This window comes from Melospiza melodia, chromosome 3 (assembly GCF_035770615.1).
Source record: "Melospiza melodia melodia isolate bMelMel2 chromosome 3, bMelMel2.pri, whole genome shotgun sequence".
NCBI classification, from domain to species: Eukaryota; Metazoa; Chordata; class Aves; order Passeriformes; family Passerellidae; genus Melospiza; species Melospiza melodia.
Genome location: NC_086196.1, coordinates 76,107,523 through 76,134,429, shown reverse-complemented (window position 1 = coordinate 76,134,429; position 26,907 = coordinate 76,107,523).

The window sequence follows — 26,907 nt, the reverse complement described above, 5'->3', positions numbered from 1 at the left end:
CTGTGGGAGTGCTGGAACACTGGAACAGGTTGCCCAGAGAAGTTGTGGGTGTCCCATCCCTGAAAGTATTCAAGGTCACCTTGGACGGGGCTTGGAGCAGCAACAAAGGAGAAGCTTGATGGTAGAGAAACAAAGTTGGACTATAGAAGAAACTCGGATTGAAGTATAGGATCAAGTTTTCTCTCAGCTCTTGGGGTAAATTCAAAGTTGTACAAAATGACATTTATCTGTGCTATTCACTACTGTAACAGAAAGTTTCATGAAAACTGTACAGAAGATAGTAAATTTTAAAAGAGATAAGAATTACAGCATAAAATCCATGGGATAGGTTACAACATGAGACACTCTCTAAGAGAAAATCTCTGTGTTTCAGCACTTCATCGGGGTAAGATTTCATGAAGTGCCAAAGAAGGCGGCAAAATATCATTCGGGACATTATTTACTGGAATTCAGCCTGGCCATTAGTAGGAACTGCCTTTGAACATATCATGTAGATATACCACACACACTTTCCCTTCACTGAAAAATTACTGTTTACAACAAATAAGCAATTGACGATCAAAATTGATTGAAAGCATCTTAAACATGTCAAGTATTTCATTGTAGATGATCTGTGATCCAAATGCTTCTTCCACCTTCGAGAGGGACAGAAGAATTCTTCCATATCATGATGGTTTAAAATTGTATCAACCAATGTTTTCTGCTGAAAAGATATCATCTATTTTTTTCTATTTTTGGAAGAAAATATTCCTAGACATACAACAGGTGAGAACTAAGTAATTTTAAAGAAACAAATGAAATGAAAATATTCTGTAAATAGAATGAAATGAAAAGCTGTGTTTTAAATAGGAGCTAAATATTAAACAGAATTTTTGTACCAGGCATTTGAATTACTGCACCAGCTCTTTTGCCCATCAAGAGAGGCATTTAGCATTTCAGTCTTTTCCAAGGTGTTCATGATCTGCTATGCTGATCTCTGTGTGTGCCTAGGTGTGTGTGGAGGGGGGGGCATATGAAGGGGAGTGTGTATGTTTGCTTTACAATTGTTGTGGCAGATTCATGCCTCAGCTCCACATTTTGTTTTAAAAAGGTCACACCGAGTGGATATGAAGTTTACTATCAACAAGAGATCGATTCCCAAATCATCCATTTGACTCTCCCTTATAAATCATGTGCTTTGTTGCATATTTTATCAAATATACTTTCAAGCCAGATGGAGGAAGGAGGATGTGGGAATCCCTCCACCATCTTGCAACTTTTATGTAAGTAGGTTTTCAAGAAAATCATCATTTCTCTTTTAAATATGTCTGGAACAGGCATGATGGTAGTGTCAACCTGTTGGAGTTTTTGTTGCTGGAAGAAGTTGTACAAAAGGATTGGTTTTTACATTGACCAGTTACTGAATCAAGCGCAGGAATACATTGGAAATTTAGCTGGGGGTTCCTTTTCCCAGCAGACTACTTCTAGAACGAGCTTGTACACTGAAGCTGACTCTTTTGCTCTCTTTTTGTTTCTTTCCTATTTTCTTGGCTTCTTTGCCACTATCTAGACAATTTTGGAACTTTGTTCCCAACTAAAATGGTTTCAATAGTCTGATTGTGATCATACATTTTTACAAGGAATTTTTAAAATCTTTCCTCGAGTCCAGAAAGTCAAGGACTTAGATCTTTTTCTTCCCTTATCAATATTGCCATGAAATTGATAAATAAAGACCAACTCTTTATTTTTGTTTTTAACCCACGTAGATAATTCCCATCCATTAATCCATTTTGTGGACCAATAGCTGCCATTCTGATGGAAGCTGTCACTTCTTAACAATAGGCATTCTGTGACTATGTTGACAGCACTTTGGGTGAAGATCCTAACTGGTCTTAGATATACATAGGGAGAAATTTGCTCAGCCAGTGTCAGTCTTAAGCATGCGTATCAGAAGATCTTTCTAGAGCTGGGAATTTTCCCATGAAAGGGATTCAGTTAGGGAAGAGACACTTGTGCCAGAGTTTTACATTCTTCTTGAACACTGCTTAAGGAACTTAGATGCCATGTCCATTTGGATCTCTGTCTGCACAGAACTTTGTCATGCCAGTGCTTTGAAATGCATCTTGAAGAGAATTCACTAGCACAGAATGAAAGAGAGTGGAAGGGGTTGGTGGGGCTAACCAGGCCCAACCCCCCTGCCTAAACCAGGATACCTAGAGCCTCTTGCCCAGGATTCTATCTGGGTGTACTTTTAATGTCTTCAAAGATCCAGGCTCCACAATCTTTCTGGGCAGTCTGTGCCGTGGTTCAGTCACCCTGACAGTAAAGAAACATTTACTGATGTTCAAAGGCAATCTCCTGTATTTCAGTGTGTGCCCACTGCCTCTTGTCTTTTCCCTCAGCATCACTGAAAAGACACTGATTCCCTCCCCTTTGCACTATTGCTTCCATATGTATGTGTGATGCCATGTAGAGGTACGTCAAAAACCTCCCTGAAGCCCAGGCAGATAATATTCCCTTCATCTACCAGTCAAGTTGATTCATCAGAGGAGTTTAAAGTGATGTTCAGCATGAAATTCCCCTGAAAAATCATGCTAACTACATTATTTGGTCATCTGTCATGTGCCTGGCAAGGATTTCCAGGAAGAGCTGCTTCATCAACTTCCTGGGGATAAAAAAGAGGCTGGCTGGTTTGTACTATGGCGAGTCCTCTTAATTGCCTTTTTTGAAGATGGGTGTCATTTGCTAACATCCACTCTTTAGCCTCTCTTGTCGTCTACATCTTAGCAAAACGCTTTTCCACTATGTCTGGCTAGGAAAAACTGTGCCAGCACAGAAAACATCTCCCATCGTGTTCTAGAAGTTGCACGGATGTCTGCCAAGTGTTTGGCAGGAAGAAAAGAAAAGTTGTCCAAAACAGCTTCCAATCGAATGTTCCTGTGATTGGAAAAGTCAGGAGAGTGCAAAGGTACTGTTTTCTATCAGTTGGCAAGGTGCGCACACAATCCCAGTGTTGTACAGCTTGCTTCTTCACCTTCCCGAAGCTGCCGCTCTCGCCGGCTGCCGGAGCCCAAGAAGCGGCTTCTTCGCGCAAAGACGATTGTGCCGCTCACAGTGCTCTCCTTAGCGCGGCTTCTGCCGAAAGACGCCCGGCAGCGGCTCTTACCTCCGGAGAGCATCCTACCTTCCTCTTTAGCTCCTCTTCTCATCTACACCTCGGCAACAAGCTTTTCCACTATGTCTGGCTAGGAAAAACTGTGCCAGCACAGAAAACATCTCCCATCGTGTTCTAGAAGTTGCACGGATGTCTGCCAAGTGTTTGGCAGGAAGAAAAGAAAAGTTGTCCAAAACAGCTTCCAATCGAATGTTCCTGTGATTGGAAAAGTCAGGAGAGTGCAAAGGTACTGTTTTCTATCAGTTGGCAAGGTGCGCACACAATCCCAGTGTTGTACAGCTTGCTTCTTCACCTTCCCGAAGCTGCCGCTCTCGCCGGCTGCCGGAGCCCAAGAAGCGGCTTCTTCGCGCAAAGACGATTGTGCCGCTCACAGTGCTCTCCTTAGCGCGGCTTCTGCCGAAAGACGCCCGGCAGCGGCTCTTACCTCCGGAGAGCATCCTACCTTCGTCTTTCGCGTCTTTTGTAGTCTACATCTTAGCAAAACGCTTTTCCACTATGTCTGGCTAGGAAAAACTGTGCCAGCACAGAAAACATCTCCCATCGTGTTCTAGAAGTTGCACGGATGTCTGCCAAGTGTTTGGCAGGAAGAAAAGAAAAGTTGTCCAAAACAGCTTCCAATCGAATGTTCCTGTGATTGGAAAAGTCAGGAGAGTGCAAAGGTACTGTTTTCTATCAGTTGGCAAGGTGCGCACACAATCCCAGTGTTGTACAGCTTGCTTCTTCACCTTCCCGAAGCTGCCGCTCTCGCCGGCTGCCGGAGCCCAAGAAGCGGCTTCTTCGCGCAAAGACGATTGTGCCGCTCACAGTGCTCTCCTTAGCGCGGCTTCTGCCGAAAGACGCCCGGCAGCGGCTCTTACCTCCGGAGAGCGCCCTACCTTCGTCTTTAGCTCCTCTTCTCATCTACACCTCGGCAAAACGCTTTTCCACTATGTCTGGCTAGGAAAAACTGTGCCAGCACAGAAAACATCTCCCATCGTGTTCTAGAAGTTGCACGGATGTCTGCCAAGTGTTTGGCAGGAAGAAAAGAAAAGTTGTCCAAAACAGCTTCCAATCGAATGTTCCTGTGATTGGAAAAGTCAGGAGAGTGCAAAGGTACTGTTTTCTATCAGTTGGCAAGGTGCGCACACAATCCCAGTGTTGTACAGCTTGCTTCTTCACCTTCCCGAAGCTGCCGCTCTCGCCGGCTGCCGGAGCCCAAGAAGCGGCTTCTTCGCGCAAAGACGATTGTGCCGCTCACAGTGCTCTCCTTAGCGCGGCTTCTGCCGAAAGACGCCCGGCAGCGGCTCTTACCTCCGGAGAGCATCCTACCTTCGTCTTTCGCGTCTTTTGTAGTCTACATCTTAGCAAAACGCTTTTCCACTATGTCTGGCTAGGAAAAACTGTGCCAGCACAGAAAACATCTCCCATCGTGTTCTAGAAGTTGCACGGATGTCTGCCAAGTGTTTGGCAGGAAGAAAAGAAAAGTTGTCCAAAACAGCTTCCAATCGAATGTTCCTGTGATTGGAAAAGTCAGGAGAGTGCAAAGGTACTGTTTTCTATCAGTTGGCAAGGTGCGCACACAATCCCAGTGTTGTACAGCTTGCTTCTTCACCTTCCCGAAGCTGCCGCTCTCGCCGGCTGCCGGAGCCCAAGAAGCGGCTTCTTCGCGCAAAGACGATTGTGCCGCTCACAGGGCTCTCCTTAGCGCGGCTTCTGCCGAAAGACGCCCGGCAGCGGCTCTTACCTCCGGAGAGCATCCTACCTTCGTCTTTCGCGTCTTTTGTAGTCTACATCTTAGCAAAACGCTTTTCCACTATGTCTGGCTAGGAAAAACTGTGCCAGCACAGAAAACATCTCCCATCGTGTTCTAGAAGTTGCACGGATGTCTGCCAAGTGTTTGGCAGGAAGAAAAGAAAAGTTGTCCAAAACAGCTTCCAATCGAATGTTCCTGTGATTGGAAAAGTCAGGAGAGTGCAAAGGTACTGTTTTCTATCAGTTGGCAAGGTGCGCACACAATCCCAGTGTTGTACAGCTTGCTTCTTCACCTTCCCGAAGCTGCCGCTTTCGCCGGCTGCCGGAGCCCAAGAAGCGGCTTCTTCGCGCAAAGACGATTGTGCCGCTCACAGTGCTCTCCTTAGCGCAGCTTCTGCCGAAAGACGCCCGGCAGCGGCTCTTACCTCCTGAGAGTGGCAGCTTCGGGAAGGTGAAGAAGCAAGCTGTACAACACTGGGATTGTGTGCGCACCTTGCCAACTGATAGAAAACAGTACCTTTGCACTCTCCTGACTTTTCCAATCACATGAACATTCGATTGGAAGCTGTTTTGGACAACTTTTCTTTTCTTCCTGCCAAACACTTGGCAGACATCCGTGCAACTTCTAGAACACGATGGGAGATGTTTTCTGTGCTGGCACGGGTTTTCCTAGCCAGACATAGTGGAAAAGCGTTTTGCTAAGATGTAGACTACAAAAGACGCGAAAGACGAAGGTAGGATGCTCTCCGGAGGTAAGAGCCGCTGCCGGGCGTCTTTCGGCAGAAGCCGCGCTAAGGAGAGCCCTGTGAGCGGCACAATCGTCTTTGCGCGAAGAAGCCGCTTCTTGGGCTCCGGCAGCCGGCGAGAGCGGCAGCTTCGGGAAGGTGAAGAAGCAAGCTGTACAACACTGGGATTGTGTGCGCACCTTGCCAACTGATAGAAAACAGTACCTTTGCACTCTCCTGACTTTTCCAATCACAGGAACATTCGATTGGAAGCTGTTTTGGACAACTTTTCTTTTCTTCCTGCCAAACACTTGGCAGACATCCGTGCAACTTCTAGAACACGATGGGAGATGTTTTCTGTGCTGGCACAGTTTTTCCTAGCCAGACATAGTGGAAAAGCGTTTTGCTAAGATGTAGACTACAAAAGACGAGAAAGACGAAGGTAGGATGCTCTCCGGAGGTAAGAGCCGCTGCCGGGCGTCTTTCGGCAGAAGCCGCGCTAAGGAGAGCCCTGTGAGCGGCACAATCGTCTTTGCGCGAAGAAGCCGCTTCTTGGGCTCCGGCAGCCGGCGAGAGCGGCAGCTTCGGGAAGGTGAAGAAGCAAGCTGTACAACACTGGGATTGTGTGCGCACCTTGCCAACTGATAGAAAACAGTACCTTTGCACTCTCCTGACTTTTCCAATCACAGGAACATTCGATTGGAAGCTGTTTTGGACAACTTTTCTTTTCTTCCTGCCAAACACTTGGCAGACATCCGTGCAACTTCTAGAACACGATGGGAGATGTTTTCTGTGCTGGCACAGTTTTTCCTAGCCAGACATAGTGGAAAAGCATTTTGCTAAGATGTAGACTACAAAAGACGCGAAAGACGAAGGTAGGATGCTCTCCGGAGGTAAGAGCCGCTGCCGGGCGTCTTTCGGCAGAAGCCGCGCTAAGGAGAGCACTGTGAGCGGCACAATCGTCTTTGCGCGAAGAAGCCGCTTCTTGGGCTCCGGCAGCCGGCGAGAGCGGCAGCTTCGGGAAGGTGAAGAAGCAAGCTGTACAACACTGGGATTGTGTGCGCACCTTGCCAACTGATAGAAAACAGTACCTTTGCACTCTCCTGACTTTTCCAATCACAGGAACATTCGATTGGAAGCTGTTTTGGACAACTTTTCTTTTCTTCCTGCCAAACACTTGGCAGACATCCGTGCAACTTCTAGAACACGATGGGAGATGTTTTCTGTGCTGGCACAGTTTTTCCTAGCCAGACATAGTGGAGAAGCTTTTTGCCGAGGTGTAGATGAGAAGAGGAGCTAAAGACGAAGGTAGGATGCTCTCCGGAGGTAAGAGCCGCTGCCGGGCGTCTTTCGGCAGAAGCCGCGCTAAGGAGAGCCCTGTGAGCGGCACAATCGTCTTTGCGCGAAGAAGCCGCTTCTTGGGCTCCGGCAGCCGGCGAGAGCGGCAGCTTCGGGAAGGTGAAGAAGCAAGCTGTACAACACTGGGATTGTGTGCGCACCTTGCCAACTGATAGAAAACAGTATCTTTGCACTCTCCTGACTTTTCCAATCACAGGAACATTCGATTGGAAGCTGTTTTGGACAACTTTTCTTTTCTTCCTGCCAAACACTTGGCAGACATCCGTGCAACTTCTAGAACACGATGGGAGATGTTTTCTGTGCTGGCACAGTTTTTCCTAGCCAGACATAGTGGAGAAGCTTTTTGCCGAGGTGTAGATGAGAAGAGGAGCTAAAGACGAAGGTAGGGTGCTCTCCGGAGGTAAGAGCCGCTGCCGGGCGTCTTTCGGCAGAAGCCGCGCTAAGGAGAGCACTGTGAGCGGCACAATCGTCTTTGCGCGAAGAAGCCGCTTCTTGGGCTCCGGCAGCCGGCGAGAGCGGCAGCTTCGGGAAGGTGAAGAAGCAAGCTGTACAACACTGGGATTGTGTGCGCACCTTGCCAACTGATAGAAAACAGTACCTTTGCACTCTCCTGACTTTTCCAATCACAGGAACATTCGATTGGAAGCTGTTTTGGACAACTTTTCTTTTCTTCCTGCCAAACACTTGGCAGACATCCGTGCAACTTCTAGAACACGATGGGAGATGTTTTCTGTGCTGGCACAGTTTTTCCTAGCCAGACATAGTGGAAAAGCGTTTTGCTAAGATGTAGACGACAAGAGAGGCTAAAGAGTGGATGTTAGCAAATGACACCCATCTTCAAAAAAGGCAATTAAGAGGACTCGCCATAGTACAAACCAGCCAGCCTCTTTTTTATCCCCAGGAAGTTGATGAAGCAGCTCTTCCTGGAAATCCTTGCCAGGCACATGACAGATGACCAAATAATGTAGTTAGCATGATTTTTCAGGGGAATTTCATGCTGAACATCACTTTAAACTCCTCTGATGAATCAACTTGACTGGTAGATGAAGGGAATATTATCTGCCTGGGCTTCAGGGAGGTTTTTGACGTACCTCTACATGGCATCACACATACATATGGAAGCAATAGTGCAAAGGGGAGGGAATCAGTGTCTTTTCAGTGATGCTGAGGGAAAAGACAAGAGGCAGTGGGCACACACTGAAATACAGGAGATTGCCTTTGAACATCAGTAAATGTTTCTTTACTGTCAGGGTGACTGAACCACGGCACAGACTGCCCAGAAAGATTGTGGAGCCTGGATCTTTGAAGACATTAAAAGTACACCCAGATAGAATCCTGGGCAAGAGGCTCTAGGTATCCTGGTTTAGGCAGGGGGGTTGGGCCTGGTTAGCCCCACCAACCCCTTCCACTCTCTTTCATTCTGTGCTAGTGAATTCTCTTCAAGATGCATTTCAAAGCACTGGCATGACAAAGTTCTGTGCAGACAGAGATCCAAATGGACATGGCATCTAAGTTCCTTAAGCAGTGTTCAAGAAGAATGTAAAACTCTGGCACAAGTGTCTCTTCCCTAACTGAATCCCTTTCATGGGAAAATTCCCAGCTCTAGAAAGATCTTCTGATACGCATGCTTAAGACTGACACTGGCTGAGCAAATTTCTCCCTATGTATATCTAAGACCAGTTAGGATCTTCACCCAAAGTGCTGTCAACATAGTCACAGAATGCCTATTGTTAAGAAGTGACAGCTTCCATCAGAATGGCAGCTATTGGTCCACAAAATGGATTAATGGATGGGAATTATCTACGTGGGTTAAAAACAAAAATAAAGAGTTGGTCTTTATTTATCAATTTCATGGCAATATTGATAAGGGAAGAAAAAGATCTAAGTCCTTGACTTTCTGGACTCGAGGAAAGATTTTAAAAATTCCTTGTAAAAATGTATGATCACAATCAGACTATTGAAACCATTTTAGTTGGGAACAAAGTTCCAAAATTGTCTAGATAGTGGCAAAGAAGCCAAGAAAATAGGAAAGAAACAAAAAGAGAGCAAAAGAGTCAGCTTCAGTGTACAAGCTCGTTCTAGAAGTAGTCTGCTGGGAAAAGGAACCCCCAGCTAAATTTCCAATGTATTCCTGCGCTTGATTCAGTAACTGGTCAATGTAAAAACCAATCCTTTTGTACAACTTCTTCCAGCAACAAAAACTCCAACAGGTTGACACTACCATCATGCCTGTTCCAGACATATTTAAAAGAGAAATGATGATTTTCTTGAAAACCTACTTACATAAAAGTTGCAAGATGGTGGAGGGATTCCCACATCCTCCTTCCTCCATCTGGCTTGAAAGTATATTTGATAAAATATGCAACAAAGCACATGATTTATAAGGGAGAGTCAAATGGATGATTTGGGAATCGATCTCTTGTTGATAGTAAACTTCATATCCACTCGGTGTGACCTTTTTAAAACAAAATGTGGAGCTGAGGCATGAATCTGCCACAACAATTGTAAAGCAAACATACACACTCCCCTTCATATGCCCCCCCCTCCACACACACCTAGGCACACACAGAGATCAGCATAGCAGATCATGAACACCTTGGAAAAGACTGAAATGCTAAATGCCTCTCTTGATGGGCAAAAGAGCTGGTGCAGTAATTCAAATGCCTGGTACAAAAATTCTGTTTAATATTTAGCTCCTATTTAAAACACAGCTTTTCATTTCATTCTATTTACAGAATATTTTCATTTCATTTGTTTCTTTAAAATTACTTAGTTCTCACCTGTTGTATGTCTAGGAGTATTTTCTTCCAAAAATAGAAAAAAATAGATGATATCTTTTCAGCAGAAAACATTGGTTGATACAATTTTAAACCATCATGATATGGAAGAATTCTTCTGTCCCTCTCGAAGGTGGAAGAAGCATTTGGATCACAGATCATCTACAATGAAATACTTGACATGTTTAAGATGCTTTCAATCAATTTTGATCGTCAATTGCTTATTTGTTGTAAACAGTAATTTTTCAGTGAAGGGAAAGTGTGTGTGGTATATCTACATGATATGTTCAAAGGCAGTTCCTACTAATGGCCAGGCTGAATTCCAGTAAATAATGTCCCGAATGATATTTTGCCGCCTTCTTTGGCACTTCATGAAATCTTACCCCGATGAAGTGCTGAAACACAGAGATTTTCTCTTAGAGAGTGTCTCATGTTGTAACCTATCCCATGGATTTTATGCTGTAATTCTTATCTCTTTTAAAATTTACTATCTTCTGTACAGTTTTCATGAAACTTTCTGTTACAGTAGTGAATAGCACAGATAAATGTCATTTTGTACAACTTTGAATTTACCCCAAGAGCTGAGAGAAAACTTGATCCTATACTTCAATCCGAGTTTCTTCTATAGTCCAACTTTGTTTCTCTACCATCAAGCTTCTCCTTTGTTGCTGCTCCAAGCCCCGTCCAAGGTGACCTTGAATACTTTCAGGGATGGGACACCCACAACTTCTCTGGGCAACCTGTTCCAGTGTTCCAGCACTCCCACAGTAAAAAAGGCCTTCCTTTCATCTAATATGTGTAGGAAATCATAAATCTAGGCATAGAAGCTTGGAGTGCAAATTTGAAATTCTTTGGATTTGAAGCACATTTTATATGAATACTGACTTACAGATGACTAAAAGATGTTGATGGGCATTTGAGCTGACAAGTTTTGAAAAAGTGCACGGAAATTAAAATTGAAACCACTAAAATTAAAAACTCCTTGCCATTTTCTTTTTCCTCTCCTATTCAAAATTGCATATGTCAGATATCAGTGCTTCATGCAAACCTCTCAGATGCTCTCAGAGAAAAAGCTTTTCTTTCAGACTAAGTTGCGGTTGACGTAGAACACTAGCAGGAGTGAAAGATTTTCTGGGCATCGGGGCAGCCCGTTCTCCTTGGATTTGTGTGCAGAATGCATTTTATCCAAACTGGAAAATAGATCCCAGCTCTGTTCTATTCATCATTCTTACTTCATCAGGCCAGAAGATTCTGTGAAAAGTAGCCTGTGGACCTTGAAGACAGCGCATGTGAACCAGATGAGAGGTGATAGAGAAGTTGAGGGAGAGAAGAAAGAGCATGAGGCTGAAACCAGAAAGTATTTCTCCACGTGATCATGGAAGATTGCAGGAGCCACTTGGTACTATCAAACCAGCCCAACTTGGCACTGGTGCCACCTTGGGTCTGGGAGCCATGTTGCATATCGTGCATTTTAAGGAGCCAGCTGGCCACACCCAGCCATATGCCCCCAAACACAAACCAAGGCCCTTTTCTCTGGCAAACAAAACTCAGCTGCCCTGCTTCTGGATGGCAGATTGCAGGAACCACTTGGTACTATCAAACCAGCCCAACTTGGCACTGGTGCCACCATGGGTCTGGTCACCATCCTGCCTATTGTAGCTTTTCAGGAGCCAGCCGGTCACTCTCAGCCATAGGCCCCGAGACACAAAACTCGGCCCGTTTCCCTGGCAAACAAAAGTAAGCTGCCCCGCTTCTGGATGGCAGATTGCAGGAGCTACTTAGTACTATCAAATCAGCCCGACTTGGCACAGGTGCCACCTTGGATCTGGGAACCATCCTGTGTATCGTGGATTTTCAGGGGCCAGCCAGCCACTCTCAGCCATATGCCCCCAAAAACAAACCACGGACCTTTTCTCTGGCAAACAAAAATCAACTGCCCCACTTCTGGATGGCAGATTGCAGGAGCCACTTGGGACTATCACACCAGCACAACATGGCACTGCTGCCAACTTGGATCTCGGAACAATCCTACGTATCGTACATATTCAGGAACCAGCCGAACACTCCCAGCCACAGGCCCCCAAACACAAACAAAGGCCCATTTCCCTGGAAAACAAAACTCAGCTGCCCCGCTTCTGGATGGCAGTTTGCAGGAGCCACTTGGTACTATCAAACCAGCCCAACTTGGCACTGGTGCCACCTTGGGTCTGGGAACCATCCTGCCTATCGTGGATTTTAAGGAGCCAGCCGGCTACTCCCAGCCACAGGCCCCCAACAAAAACCACGGCCCTTTTTTCTGGCAAACAAAACTTAGCTGCCTCACTTCTGGATGGCAGATTGCAGGAGCCACTTGGTGTAATCAAACCAGCCCGACTTGGCACTGGTGCCACCTTGGGTCTGGGAACCATCCTGCGTATCGTGGATTCTAAGGAGCCAGCCGGCCACTGCCAGCCACAGGCCCCCAAACAAAATCAACGGCGCTGTTCCCTGGAAAACAAAACACGCCTGCCAACTTTTTGATGGAGTTTGCAGGAGCCACTTGGTACTATCAAACCAGCCCGACTTGGCACTGGTGCCACCTTGGGTCTGGGAAACATCCTGCGTATCGTGGATTCTTAGGAGCCAGCCGGCCACTCCTAGCCACAGGCCCCCAAACAAAAACCTAGGCCTATTTCTCTGGCAAACAAAAGTAAGCTGCCCCGCTTCTGGATGGCAGATTGCAGGAGACACTTGGTACTATCAAACCAGCCCAACTTGGCACTGGTGCCACCTTGGATCTGGGAACCATGCTGTGTATCGTGGATATTCAGGGGCCAGCCGGCCACTCTCAGCCATATGTCCCCAAACAGAAACCTCGGCCCGTTTCTCTGGCAAACAAAACTCAACTGCCCCTCTTCTGGATGGCAAATTGCAGGATGAACTTGATACTAAAACCGCAGGCCGACTTGGTAGTGGTGACACCTTGGGCCTGGGAACCATCATGCGTATCGAGCATTTTAAGGAGCCAGCCGGCCACTCCCAGCAATATGCCCCCAAAAACAATCCACGGAATTTTTCTCTGGCAAACAAAATCAGCTGCCCCGCTTCTGGATGGCAGATTGCAGGAGCCACTTTGCACCATCAAACCAGCCCGACTTGGCACTGGTGCCACCTTGCATCTGGGAACCATGCTGCCTAGCGTGGATTTTCAGGAGCCAGCCGGCCACTCTCAGCCATAGGCCCCCAAACAAAACCCACGGCCCGTTTCCCTGGCAAACAAAATTAAGCTGCCCCGCTTCTGGATGGCAGATTGCAGGACGCACTTGGTAGTATCAAACCAGCCCGACTTGGCACTGGTGCCACCTTGGGTCTGGGAACCATCATGCGTATCGTGGGTTCAAAGGAGCCAGCCGGCCACTCCCAGCCACAGGCCCCCAAATACAAACAACGGCGCTTTTCCCTGGAAAACAAATCTCGCCTGCCAACTTTTTCATGGCAGATTGCAGGAGCCACTTGGTACTATCAAACCAGCCCAACTTGGCACTGGTGCCACCATGGGTCTGGTCACCATCCTGCCTATTGTAGCTTTCCAGGAGCCAGCCGGTCACTCCCAGCCATAGGTCCCCAGTCACAAACCTCGGCCCGTTTCCCTGGCAAACAAAAGTAAGCTGCCCCGCTTCTGGATGGCAGATTGCAGGAGCCCCTTGGTACTATCAAACCAGCCAAACTTGGCACTGGTGCCACCTCTGGTCTGGGAACCATGCTGCGTAACGCAGATTCTAAGGCGCCAGTCGGCCACTCCCAGCCACAAGCCCCCAAACACAAACAACGGCGCTATTCTCTGGCAAACAAAACTCCACTGCCCCTCTTCTGGATGGCAAATTGCAGGACGCACTTGGTACTATAAAAACAGCCCGACTTGGCACTGGTGCCACCTTGGGTCTGGGAACCATCCTGCGTACCGATCTTTTTAATGAGACAGCCGGTCACTCCCAGCCATATGCCCCCAAACACAACCCACGGCCCTTTTCTCTGGCAAACAAAACTCAACTGCACCGCTTCTGGATGGCAGATTGCAGGAGCCACTTGGTACTATCAAACCAGCCCGACTTGGCACTGGTGCCACCTTGGGTCTGGGAACCATCCTGCGTATTGTGGGTTGTCAGGAGCCAGCCGAACACTCTCGGCCACAGACCCCAATCAAAAACAACGGCCCGTTTCACAGGCAAACAAAACTCAGCTGCCACGCTTCTGGATGGGAGATTGCAGGAGGCACTTGACACTGTGAAACCAGCCCCACTTGGCACTGGTGCCACCTTGGGTCTGGGAACCATGCTGCGTATCATGGATTTTCAGGAGCCAGCCGGCCACTCCCAGCCACAGGCCCCCAAACACAAACCACAGCCTTTTTCTCTGGCAAACAAAATTCAGCTGCCCCGCTTCTGGATGGCAGATTGCAGGAGCCACTTGGGACTATCACACCAGCACAACATGGCACTGCTGCCACCTTGGATCTGGGAACCATCCGTCCTATCGTGGATTTTCAGGGGCCAGCCGGTCACTCTCAGCCATAGGCCCCAAACACAAACCACGGCCCTTTTCTCTGGAAAACAAAACTCAACTGCCCCTCTTCTGGATGGCAGATTGCAGGAGCCACTGGGTACTATGAAACCAGCCCTACTTGGCACTGGTGCCACCTTGGGTCTGGGAACCATGCTGCGTATCATGGATTTTCAGGAGCCAGCCGGCCACTGCCAGCCACAGGCCCCGAAACACAAACAACAGCCTTTTTCTCTGGCAAACAAAATTCAGCTGCCCCGCTTCTGGATGGCAGATTGCAGGAACCACTTGGTACTAACAAACCAGCCCGACTTGGCACTGGTGCCACCTTGGGTCTGGGAACCATCCTGCGTATTGTGGGTTGTCAGGAGCCAGCCGAACACTCTCGGCCACAGACCCCAATCAAAAACAACGGCCCGTTTCACAGGCAAACAAAACTCAGCTGCCCCGCTTCTGGATGGGAGATTGCAGGAGGCACTTGACACTGTGAAACCAGCCCCACTTGGCACTGGTGCCACCTTGGGTCTGGGAACCATGCTGCGTATCATGGATTTTCAGGAGCCAGCCGGCCACTCCCAGCCACAGGCCCCCAAACACAAACCACAGCCTTTTTCTCTGGCAAACAAAATTCAGCTGCCCCGCTTCTGGATGGCAGATTGCAGGAGCCACTTGGGACTATCACACCAGCACAACATGGCACTGCTGCCACCTTGGATCTGGGAACCATCCGTCCTATCGTGGATTTTCAGGGGCCAGCCGGTCACTCTCAGCCATAGGCCCCAAACACAAACCACGGCCCTTTTCTCTGGAAAACAAAACTCAACTGCCCCTCTTCTGGATGGCAGATTGCAGGAGCCACTGGGTACTATGAAACCAGCCCTACTTGGCACTGGTGCCACCTTGGGTCTGGGAACCATGCTGCGTATCATGGATTTTCAGGAGCCAGTCGGCCACTGCCAGCCACAGGCCCCGAAACACAAACAACAGCCTTTTTCTCTGGCAAACAAAATTCAGCAGCCCCGCTTCTGGATGGCAGATTGCAGGACGCACTTGGTACTAACAAACCAGCCCGACTTGGCACTGGTGCCACCTTGGGTCTGGGAACCATCCTGCGTATCGTGGATTCTAAGGAGCCAGCTGGCCAGTCCCAGCCACAGGCCCCAAAACACACACAACGGTGCTTTTCCCTGGAAAACAAAACTCGCCTGCCAAACATTTGATGGCAGATTGCAGGAGCCACTTGGTACTATCAAACCAGCCCAACTTGGCACTGGTGCCACCATGGGTCTGGTCACCATCCTGCCTATCGTAGCTTTTCAGGAGCCAGCCGGTCACTCCCAGCCATAGGCCCCCAGACACAAACCTCGGCCCGTTTCCCTGGCAAACAAAAGTAAGCTGCCCCGCTTCTGGATGGCAGATTGCAGGAACCACTTGGTAGTATCAAACCAGCCCGACTTTGCACTGTTGCCACCTTGGGTCTGGGAACCATCCGGCGTATCGTGTGTTGAAAGGAGCCAGCCGGCCACTCCCAGCCACAGGCCTCCAATCAAAAACAACGGCGCTTTTCCCTGGAAAACAAAACTCAACTGCCCTTCTTCTGGATGGAAAATTGCAGGACGCACTTGGTACTACAAAAACAGCCAAACTAGGCAATGGTGCCACCATGGATCTGGGAACCATCCTGCGTATCGAGCTTCTTAAGGAGCCAGCCGGCCACTCCCAGCCATATGCCCCCAAAAACAAACCACGGAACTTTACTCTGGCAAACAAAGATCCGCTGCCCCCCGTCAGGATGGCAGATTGCAGGAGCCACTTGGTACTATCAAACGAGCCCGACTTGGCCCTGGTGCCACCTTGAGTCTGGGAACCATCCTGCGTATTGTGGATTGTCAGTAGCCAGTCGACCATTCTCGGCCACAGACCCCAATCAAAAACAACGGCCGGTTCACAGGCAAAAGAACTCAGCTGCCCCGTTTCTGGATGGGAGACTGCATGAGGCACTTGACACTGTCAAACCAGCCCCACTTGGCACTGGTGCCATCTTGGGTCTGGGAACCATGCTGCGTATCATGGATTTTCAGGAGCCAACTGGCCACTGCCAGCCACAGGCCCCCAAACACAAACCTCGGCCCGTTTCCCTGGAAAACAAAAGTAAGCTACCCCGCTTCTGGATGGCAGATTGCAGGAACCACTTGGTACTATCAAACCAGCCCGACTTGGCACTGGTGCCATCTTGGGTCTGGGAACCATCCTGCGTATCGTGGATTCTAAGGAGCCAGCCGGCCACTCCCAGCCACAGGCCCGCAAACACAAACAACGGCGCTTTTCCCTGGAAAACAAAACTCGCCTGCCAACGTTTTGATGGCAGATTGCAGGAGCCACTTGGTACTATCAAATCAGCCCAACTTGGCACTGGTGCCACCATGGGTCTGGTCACCATCCTGCCTATCGTAGCTTTTCACGAGCCAGCCGGTCACTCCCAGCCATAGGCCTCTAGACAAAAACCTCGGCCCGTTTCCCTGGCAAAAAAAAGTAAGCTACCCCGCTACTGGATGGCAGATTGCAGGAGCCACTTTGCACCATCAAACTAGCCCGACTTGGCACTGGTGCCACCTCTGGTCTGGGAACAATGCTGCGTATCGTGGATTCTAAGGAGCCAGCCGGCCACTCCCAGCCACAGGCCCCCAAACACAAACAACGGCGCTTTTTCCTGGAAAACAAAACTCGCCTGCCAACTTTTTGATGGCAGATTGCAGGAGCCACTTGGTACTATCAAACCAGCCCAACTTGGCACTGGTGCCACCATGGGTCTGGTCACCATCCTGCCTATCGTAGCTTTTCAGGACCTAGCCGGTCACTCCCAGCCATAGGCCCCCAAACAAAAAGCTCGGCCCATTTCCCTGGCAAACAAAAGTAAGCTGCCCCGCTTCTGGATGGCAGATTGCAGGATCCACCTGTTATAATCAAACCAGCCCAACTTGGCACTGGTGCCACCACTGGTCTGGGAACCATCCTGCGTATCGTGGATTCTAAGGAGCCAGCCGGCCACTCCCAGCCACAGGCCCCCAAACACAAACAACGGCGCTTTTCCCTGGAAAACAAAACTCGCCTGCCAACTTTTTGATGGCAGATTGCAGGAGCTACTTGGTACTATCAAACCAGCCCAACTTGGCACTGGTGCCACCTCTGGTCGGGTCACCATCCTGCCTATCGTAGCTTTTCAGGAGCCAGCCGGTCACTCCCAGCCATAGGCCCCCAGACAAAAACCTCGGCCCGTTTCCCTGGCAAACAAAAGTAAGCTGCCCCGCTTCTGGATGGCAGATTGCAGGACGCAATTGGTACTATCAAACCAGCCCAACTTGGAAATGGTGCCACCTTGGGTCTGGGAACCATCCTGCGTATCGTGGATTCTAAGGAGCCAGCCGGTCACTCCCAGCCACAGGCCCCCAAATACAAACCACAGCGCTTTTCCCTGGAAAACAAAACTCGCCTGCCAACTTTTTGATGACAGATTGCAGGAGCCACTTGGTACTATCAAATCAGCCCAACTTGGCACTGGTGCCACCATGGGTCTGGTCACCATCCTGCCTATCGTAGCTTTTCAGGAGCCAGCCGGTCACTCCCAGCCATAGGCCCCCAGACACAAACCTCGGCCCGTTTCCCTGGCAAACAAAAGTAAGCTGCCCCGCTTCTGGATGGCAGATTGCAGGAGCCACTTTGCACCATGAAACTGGCCCGACATGTCACTGGTGCCACCTCAGGTCTGGGAACCATCCTGAGTATCGTGGATTCCAATTAGCAAGACGACCACTCCCAGCCACAGGCCCCCAAACACAAAGAACGGCGCTTTTCCCTGGAAAACAAAACTCGCCTGCCAACTTTTTGATGGCAGATTGCAGGAGCCACTTGGTACTATCAAACCAGCCCAACTTGGCACTGGTGCCACCATGGGTCTGGTCACCATCCTGCCTATCGTAGCTTTTCAGGAGCCAGCCGGTCACTCCCAGCCATAGGCCCCCAGACACAAAGCTCGGCCCGTTTCCCTGGCAAACAAAAGTAAGCTGCCCCGCTTCTGGATGGCAGATTGCAGGATCCACTTGTTATTATCAAACCAGCCCGACTTGGTACTGGTGCCACCTCTGGTCTGGGAACCATCCTGCGTATCGTGGATTCTAAGGAGCCAGCCGGCCACTCCCAGCCACAGGCCCCCAAAAAAAAACAACGGCGCTTTTCCCTGGAAAACAAAACTCGCCTGCCAACATTTTGATGGCAGATTGCAGGAACCACTTGGTACTATCAAACCAGCCCAACTTGGCACTGGTGCCACCTTGGGTCTGGGAACCATCCGGCGTATCGTGTGTTGAAAGGAGCCAGCCGGCCACTCCAGCCACAGGCCCGCAGACAAAAACAACGGCGCTTTTCCCTGGAAAACAAAACTCGCCTGCTGACTTTTTGATGGAAGATTGCAGGAGCCACTTTGTACTTTGAAATCAGCCGAACATGGCTCTGGTGCCACCATGGGTCTGGTCACCATCCTGCCTATCGTAGCTTTTCACGAGCCAGCCGGTCACTCCCAGCCATAGGCCCCCAGACACAAAGCTCGGCCCGTTTCCCTGGCAAACAAAAGTAAGCTGCCCCGCTTCTGGATGGCAGATTGCAGGACGCACTTGGTACTATCAAACCAGCCCAACTTGGCACTGGTGCCACCTCAGGTCTGGGAACCATCCTGCGTATTGTGGATTCTAAGGAGCCAGCCGGCCACTCCCAGCCACAGGCCCCCAAACACAAACAACGGCGCTTTTCCCTAGAAAACAAAACTCGCCTGCCAAATTTTGATGGCAGATTACAGGAGCCACTTGGTACTATCAAACCAGCCCAACTTGGCACTGGTGCCACCATGGGTCTGGTCACCATCCTGCCTATCGTAGCTTTTCAGGAGCCAGCCGGTCACTCCCAGCCATAGACCCCAGACACAAAGCTCGGCCCGTTTCCCTGGCAAACAAAAGTAAGCTGCCCCGCTTCTGGATGGCAGATTGCAGGAGCCACTTTGCAACATCAAACTAGCCGGACTTGGCACTGGTGCCACCTCAGGTCTGGGAACCATCCTGCGTATCGTGGATTCTAAGGAGCCAGCCGGCCACTCCCAGCCACAGGCCCTCAAACACAAACAACGGCGCTTTTCCCTGGAAAACAAAACTCGCCTGACAACTTTTTGATGGCAGATTGCAGGAGCCACTTGGTACTATCAAACCAGCCCAACTTGGCACTGGTGCCACCATGGGTCTGGTCACCATCCTGCCTATCGTAGCTTTTCAGGAGCCAGCCGGTCACTCCCAGCCATAGGCCCCCAGACAAATACCTCGGCCCGTTTCCCTGGAAAACAAAAGTAAGCTGCCCCACTTCTGGATGGCAGATTGCAGGACGCACTTGGTACTATCAAACCAGCCCGACTTGGCACTGGTGCCACGTCAAGTCTGGGAACCATCCTGCGTATCGTGGATTCTAAGGAGCCAGCCGGCCACTCCCAGCCACAGGCCCTCAAACACAAACAACGACGCTTTTCCCTGGAAAAGAAAACTCGCCTGCCAACTTTTTGATGGCAGATTGCAGGAGCCACTTGGTACTATCAAACCAGCCCAACTTGGCACTGGTGCCACCATGGGTCTGGTCACCATCCTGCCTATCGTAGCTTTTCAGGAGCCAGCCGGTCACTCCCAGCCATAGGCCCCAAGACACAAAGCTCGGCCCGTTTCCCTGGCAAAAAAAAGAAAGCTGCCCCGCTTCTGGATGGCAGATTGCCGGACGCACTTGGTACTATCAAACCAGCCCAATGTGGCACTGGTGCCACCTCTGGTCTGGGAACCATCCTGCGTATCGTGGATTCTAATTAGCCATCCGGCCACTCCCAGCCACAGGCCCCCAAACACAAACAACGACGCTTTTCCCTGGAAAACAAAACTCGCCTGCCAAATTTTGATGACAGATTGCAGGAGCCACTTGGTGCTATCAAACCAGCCTAACTTGGCACTGGTGCCACCATGGGTCTGGTCACCATCCTGCACATCGTAGCTCTTCAGGAACCAGCCGGTCATTCCCAGCCATAGGCCCCCAGACACAAAGCTCGACCCGTTTCCGTGGCAAACAAAAGTAAGCTGCCCCGCTTCTGGATGGCAGATTGCAGGAGCCACTTGGTATAATCAAACCAGCCCGACTTGGCACTGGTGCCACCTCTGGTCTGGGAACCATCCTGCGTATCGTGGATTCTAAGGAGCCAGCCGGCCACTCCCAGCCGCAGGCCCTCAAACCCAAAACACGGCGCTTTTCCCTGGAAAACAAAACTCGCCTGCCAAATTTTGATGGCAGATTGCAGGAGCCACTTGGTACTATCAAACCAGCCCAACTTGGCACTGGTGCCACCATGGGTCTGGTCACCATCCTGCCTATGGTAGCTTTTCAGGAGCCATCCGGTCACTCCCAGCCATAGGCCCCCAGACACAAACCTCGGCCCGTTTCCCTGGCAAACAAAAGTAAGCTGCCCCGCTTCTTGATGGCAGATTGCAGGAACCACTTGGTATTATCAAACCAGCCCAACTTGGCACTGGTGCCACCTTGGGTCTGGATACCATGCTGCGTATCGTGGATTCTAAGGAGCCAGCCGGCCACTCCCAGCCACAGGCCCCCAAACACAAACAACGGCGCTTTTCCCTGGAAAATAAAACTCGCCTGCCAACTTTTTGATGGCAGATTGCAGGAGCAACTTGCTACTATCAAATCAGCCCAACTTGGCACTGGTGCCACCATGGGTCTGGTCACCATCCTGCCTATCGTAGCTTTTCAGGAGCCAGCCGGTCACTCCCAGCCATAGGCCCCCAGACAAAAACCTCGGCCATTTTCCCTGGCAAACAAAAGTAAGCTACCCCGCTTCTGCTTGGCAGATTGCAGGAGCCACTTTGCAGCATCAAACTAGCCCGACTTGGCACTGGTGCCACGTCAGGTCTGGGAACCATCCTGCGTATCGTGGATTCCAATTAGCAAGCCGGCCACTCTCAGCCACAGGCCCCCAAACACAAAGAACGGCGCTTTTCCCTGGAAATCAAAACTCGCCTGCCAAATTTTTGATGGCAGATTGCAGGAGCCACTTGGTAATATCAAATTAGCCCAACTTGGCACTGGTGCCACCATGGGTCTGGTCACCATCCTGCCTATCGTAGCTTTTCAGGAGCCAGCCGGTCACTCCCAGCCATAGGCCCCCAGACACAAACCTCGGCCCGTTTCCCTGGAAAACAAAAGTAAGCTGCCCCGCTTCTGGATGGCAGATTGCAGGAGCCACTTTGCACCATCAAACTGGCCCGACTTGTCACTGGTGCCACCTCAGGTCTGGGAACCATCCTGCGTATCGTGGATTTTCAGGGGCCAGCCAGCCACTCTCAGCCATATGCCCCCAAAAACAAACCACGGACCTTTTCTCTGGCAAACAAAAATCAACTGCCCCACTTCTGGATGGCAGATTGCAGGAGCCACTTGGGACTATCACACCAGCACAACATGGCACTGCTGCCAACTTGGATCTCGGAACAATCCTACGTATCGTACATATTCAGGAACCAGCCGAACACTCCCAGCCACAGGCCCCCAAACACAAACAAAGGCCCATTTCCCTGGAAAACAAAACTCAGCTGCCCCGCTTCTGGATGGCAGTTTGCAGGAGCCACTTGGGACTATCAAACCAGCCCGACTTGGTAATGGTACCACCTTGGATCTGGGAACCATCCGGCGTATCGTGGATTTTCAGGGGCCAGCCGGTCATTCCCAGCCATATGCCCCCAAACACAAACCTCGGCCCTTTTCTCTGGCAAACAAAACTCAACTGCCCCTCTTCTGGATGGCAAATTGCAGGACGCACTTGGTACTACAAAAAGAGCCCGACTTGGCAGTGGTGCCACCTTGGCTCTGGGAACCATCCTGCGTATCGAGCATTTTAAGGAGCCAGCCGGCAATTCCCAGCCGTATGCCCCAATAAGAAACCATGGACATTTTCTCTGGCAAAAAAAACTCAGCTGTCCCGCTTCTGGATGGCAGATTGCAGGAGTCACTTTGAACCCTACAACCAGCCTTACTTGGCACTGGTGCCACCTTGGATCTGGGAACCATCCTGCCTATCGTTGATTTTCAGGGGCCAGCCGGCCACTCTCAGCCATAGGCCCCCAAACACAAACCACAGCCCTTTTCTCTAGCAAACAAAATTCAACTGCCCCGCTTCTGGATGGCAAATTGCAGGAGCCACTGGGTACTACAAAAACAGCCTGACTTGGCACTGGTGCCACCTTGCGTCTGGTTACCATGCGGCGTATCGTGCATTTTAAGGAGCCAGGTGGCCACTCCCAGCCATATGCCCCTAAACACAACCCACGGGCCTTTTCTCTGGCAAACAAAACTCAGCTGCCCCGCTTCTGGATGGCAGATTGCAGGAGCCACTTGGTACTATCAAACCAGCCCAATTTGGCACTGGTGCCACCATGGGTCTGGTCACCATCCTGCCTATCGTAGCTTTTCAGGAGCCAGCCGGTCACTCCCAGCCTTAGGCCCACAGACACAAAACTCGGCCCGTTTCCCTGACAAACAAAAGTAAGCTGTCCCGCTTCTGGATGGCAGATTGCAGGAGCCACTTGCTACTATCAAACCACCCGACTTGGCACTGGTGCCACCTCTGGTCTGGGAACCATCCTGCGTATCGTAGATTCTAATTAGCCATCCGTCCACTCCCAGGCACAGGCCCCCAAACACAAACAACGGCGCTTTTCCCTGGAAAACAAAACTCGTCTGCCATCTTTTTGATGGCAGATTGCCGGAGCCACTTGGTACTATCAAACCAGCCCAACTTGGCACTGGTGCCACCATGGGTCTGGTCACCATCCTGCCTATCGTAGCTTTTCAGGAGCCAGCCGGCCACTCCCTGCCACAGGCCCCCAAACACAAACAACGGCGCTTTTCCCTGGAAAACAAAATTCGCCTGCCAACTTTTTGATGGCAGATTGCAGGAGCCACTTGGTACTATCAAATCAGCCCAACTTGGCACTGGTGCCACCATGGGTCTGGTCAACATCCTTCCTATCGTAGCTTTTCAGGAGCCAGCCGGTCACTCCCAGCCATAGGCCCTCAGACCCAAACCTCGGCCCGTTTCCCTGGCAAACAAAAGTAAGCTGCCCCGCTTCTGGATGGCAGATTGCAGGAGCCACTTGGTAGTATCAAACCAGCCCTACTTGGTACTGGTGCCAACTTGGGTCTGGGAAACATCCTGCGTATCGTGGATTCTAAGGAGCCAGCCGGCCACTCCCAGCCACAGGCCCCCAAACACAAACAACGGCGCTTTTCCCTGGAAAACAAAACTCGCCTACCAACATTTTGATGGCAGATTGCAGGAGCCACTTGGTACTATCAAATCAGCCGAACTTGGCACTGGTGCCACCATGGGTCTGGTAACCATCCTGCCTATCGTACCTTTTCAGGAGCCAGTTGGTCACTCCCAGCCATAGGCCCCCAGACAAAAACCTCGGCTCCTTTCCCTGGCAAACAAAAGTAAGCAGCCCTGCTTCTGGATGGCAGATTGCAGGAGCCACTTTGCACCATCCAACTGGCCCGACTTGTCACTGTTGCCACCTCTGGTCTGGGAACCATCCTGCGTATCGTGGATTCTAATTAGCCAGCCGGCCACTCCCAGCCACAGGCCCCCAAACACAAACAACGGCGCTTTTCCCTGGAAAACAAAACTCGCCTGACAACTTTTTGATGGCAGATTGCAGGAGCCACTTGGTACTATCAAACCAGCCCAACTTGGCACTGGTGCCACCATGGGTCTGGTCACCATCCTGCCTATCGTAGCTTTTCAGGAGCCAGCCGGTCACTCCCAGCCATAGGCCCCCAGACACAAAGCTCGGCCCGTTTCCCTGGCAAACAAAAGTAAGCTGCCCCGCTTCTGGATGGCAGATAGTAGGACGCACTTGTTACTATCAAACCAGCCCGACTTGGCACTGGTGCCACCACTGGTCTGGGAACCATCCTGCGTATCGTGGATTCTAATTAGCCAGCCGGCCAATCCCAGCCACAGGCACCCAAACACAAACAACGGCGCTTTTCCCTGGAAAACAAAACTCGCCTGCCAACTTTTTGATGGCAGATTGCAGGAGCCACTTGGTACTATCAAACCAGCCCAACTTGGCACTGGTGCCACCATGGGTCTGGTCACCATCCTGCCTATCGTAGCTTTTCAGGAGCCAGCCGGTCACTCCCAGCCATAGGCCCCCAGACAAATACCTCGGCCCGTTTCCCTGGAAAACAAAAGTAAGCTGCCCCGCTTCTGGATGGCAGATTCCAGGACGCACTTGGTAGTATCAAACAAGCCCAACTGGGCACTGGTGCCACCTTGGGTCTGGGAACCATCCTGCGTATCGTGGATTCTAAGGAGCCAGCCGGCCACTCCCTGCCACAGGCCCCCAAACACAAACAACGGCGCTTTTCCCTGGAAAACAAACTCGCCTGCCAACTTTTTGATGGCAGATTGCAGGAGCCACTTGGTACTATCAAACCAGCCCAACTTGGCACTGGTGCCACCATGGGTCTGGTCACCATCCTGCCTATCGTAACTTTTCAGGAGCCAGCCGGTCACTCCCAGCCATAGGCCCCCAGACAAAAACCTCGGCCCGTTTCCCTGGCAAACAAAAGTAAGCTGCCCCGCTTCTGGATGGCAGATTCCCGGACGCACTTGGTACTATCAAACCAGCCCAACTTGGCACTGGTGCCACCTCTGATCTGGGAACCATGCTGAGTATCGTGGATTCTAAGGAGCCAGCCGGCCACTCCCAGCCACAGGCCCCCAAACACAAACAACGGCGCTTTTCCCTGGAAAACAAAACTCGCCTGCCAAGTTTTTGATGGCAGATTGCAGGAGCCACTTGGTACTATCAAACCAGCCCAACTTGGCACTGGTGCCGTCATGGGTCTGGTCACCATCCTGCCTATCGTAGCTTTTCACGAGCCAGCCGGTCACTCCCAGCCATAGGCCCCCAGACAAAAACCTCGGCCCGTTTCCCTGGAAAACAAAAGTAAGCTGCCCCGCTTCTGGATGGCAGATGGCAGGAACCACTTGGTACTATCAAACCAGCCCAACTTGGCACTGGTGCCACCTTGGGTCTGGGAACCATCCTGCGTATCGTGGATTCTAAGGAGCCAGCCGGTCGCTCCCAGCCACAGGCCCCCAAACAAAACCACAGGGCTATTTCCTGGAAAACAAAACTCGCCTGCCAAGTTTTTGATGGTAGATTGCAGGAGCCACTTGGTACTATCAAACCAGCCCAACTTGGCACTGGTGCCACCATGGGTCTGGTCGCCATCCTGCCTATCGTAGCTTTTCAGGAGCCAGCCGGTCACTCCCAGCCATAGGCCCCCAGACACAAACCTCGGCCCGTTTCCCTGGCAAACAAAAGTAAGCTACCCCGCTTCTGGATGGCAGATTGCAGGAGCCACTTGGTACTATCAAACCAGCCCGACTTGGCACTGGTGCCACCTCAGGTCTGGGAACCATCCTGCGTATCGTGGATTCTAAGGAGCCAGCCGGCCACTCCCAGCCATAGGCCCCCAAACAAAAACAACGGCGCTTTTCCCTGGAAAACAAAACTTGCCTGCTAACTTTTTGATGGCAGATTGCAGGAGCCACTTGGTACTATCAAACCAGCCCAACTTGGCACTGGTGCCACCATGGGTCTGGTCACCATCCTGCCTATCGTAGCTTTTCAGGAGCCAGCCGGTCACTCCCAGCCATAGGCCCCCAGACACAAAGCTCGACCCGTTTCCCTGGCAAACAAAAGCAAGCTGCCCCGCTTCTGGATGGCAGATTGCAGGAGCCACTTGGTACTATCAAACCAGCCCATCTTGGCATTGGTGCCACCTCTAGTCTGGGAACCATCCTGCGTATCGTGGATTCTAAGGAGCCAGCCGGTCACTCCCAGCCACAGGCCCCCAAACACAAACCACAGCGCTTTTCCCTGGAAAACAAAACTCGCCTGCCAACATTTTGATGGCAGATTGCAGGAGCCACTTGCTACTATCAAATCAGCCCAACTTGGCACTGGTGCCACCATGGGTCTGGTCACCATCCTGCCTATCGTAGCTTTTCAGGAGACAGCCGGTCCCTCCCTGCCATAGGCCCCCAGAGAAAAACCTCGGCCCATTTCCCTGGCAAACAAAAGTAAGCTGCCCCGCTTCTGGATGGCAGATTCCAGGACGCACTTGGTAGTATCAAACCAGCCCAACTTGGCACTGGTGCCACCTTGGGTCTGGGAACCATCCTGCGTATCGTGGATTCTAAAGAGCCAGCCGGTCACTCCCAGCCACAGGCCCCCAGACACAAACAACGGCGCTTTTCCCTGGACAACAAAACTCGCCTGCCAGATTTTGATGGCAGATTCCCGGAGCCACTTGGTACTATCAAACCAGCCCAACTTGACACTGGTGCCGTCATGGGTCTGGTCACCATCCTGCCTATCGTAGCTTTTCAGGAGCCAGCCGGTCACTCCCAGCCATAGGCCCCCAGACACAAAGCTCGGCCCGTTTCCCTGGCAAACAAAAG